This window comes from Pteropus vampyrus, unplaced genomic scaffold (genome assembly GCF_000151845.1).
Source record: "Pteropus vampyrus isolate Shadow unplaced genomic scaffold, Pvam_2.0 Scaffold12, whole genome shotgun sequence".
In the NCBI taxonomy this organism is placed as follows: domain Eukaryota; kingdom Metazoa; phylum Chordata; class Mammalia; order Chiroptera; family Pteropodidae; genus Pteropus; species Pteropus vampyrus.
The window spans coordinates 10,759,501-10,760,854 of NW_011888793.1; positions in this window are offsets into that span (position 1 = coordinate 10,759,501).

Genomic DNA, 1,354 nt, shown 5'->3' on the forward strand with positions numbered 1-1,354 from the left:
TAGCATTGGTCACCCTGCCCAGATGACGCCCTGAGACCCCACCCCTCCCAACTTGCAGACCCACCCAAGCCACCTCCAGTGATTTTTTCCTATACAAATGGCCTGTCTTGGATCATGCTGCAGACTTTCCTAAAAACTCTCAAATGTTCACAAAACCCAAGAAGCAGCATCTGGCCTTGGCATGCCCCATACCTCTTGCTGAACAGCCTCAAGCCCGCACTAGTGGCAGCTGGCTTCATTTCCTGGCTGGGCTTCTCAAAGCACCTCTAAGCTCAGCACAGATAGCAGCCATCTGTAAACTGTCAGGTGGCTCCAAAGTGCACAGGCTATGACTGAACTCAGCCTGCAGCTAAGCACCTGCCAAGAGGCCCTTGGGCCAGCACACCCACTGGCCTGCTTCAACCAGAGCAGGAGCACCATCCAGGGCTTCTTCTAAGGAAGAAACACCTGAAGGGCAGACTGAGCAGGCACCAGAGCCCTGCTTAAGTGAATCTTGCTCTGTAGGGTCAGCCCTTCATGAGCCAATTCCCATGAGCAATCAGCCCAAGGGTCAATTTCCCCCACTGGCATACAAATAGCAACCAAGTCTCAACTACAATAAGAGGGCACACACAACCCACACAAGGGACACACCTGGAGCACCTGGCTCAGATGACCAGGAAAGACATGCCACTGGGCCCTACTGGATACCTACTACATAAAGCCACTCTACCAAGTTAGGGAGACTTAGGATCCTTACTTAATACATAGAAACAAGCATGGGAAGACAGCTAAAATGTGGAGACAAAAAAAAAAAGTCCCAAATGAAAGAACAAAACAAATCTCCAGAAAAAGAATGAAACAAAATAGAGGCAAACAAGCTACCAAATGCAGAGTTCAAAACACTGGTGATAAGGATGCTCGGTGAACTTAGGAGAAGAGTAGAGGAAATCAGTTAGAACTTTAACAGATAGAAAACACAAAAATAGACGTAAAAACAAAAAAGGAGTCAGTCAGAAAGGAAGACTCCAATAACTAAAATGAAGAATATATTAGAGGAAATCAACAGATTAGATGAAGCCAAGGATCAAATCAGTGATTTAGGAGATAAGAATAGCAACAAGAAAAAAGAATCCAAAAAATTGAAGATAGTTTAAGGGGCCTCCAAGACAACATAGCAACATTTTCATCAAAGGGGTACCAGATGAAGAGAGAGAACAAGAAATTTAAAAATCTATTTGAAGAAATAATGACGGAAAACTTTCCTAACTTGGTGAAGGCAATAGGCATACAAACCCAGGAAGCTCAGAGAGTCCCAAACAAGATGAACCCAAAGATGTCCACACCAATACATGTCATAATTAAATGCTAAAGA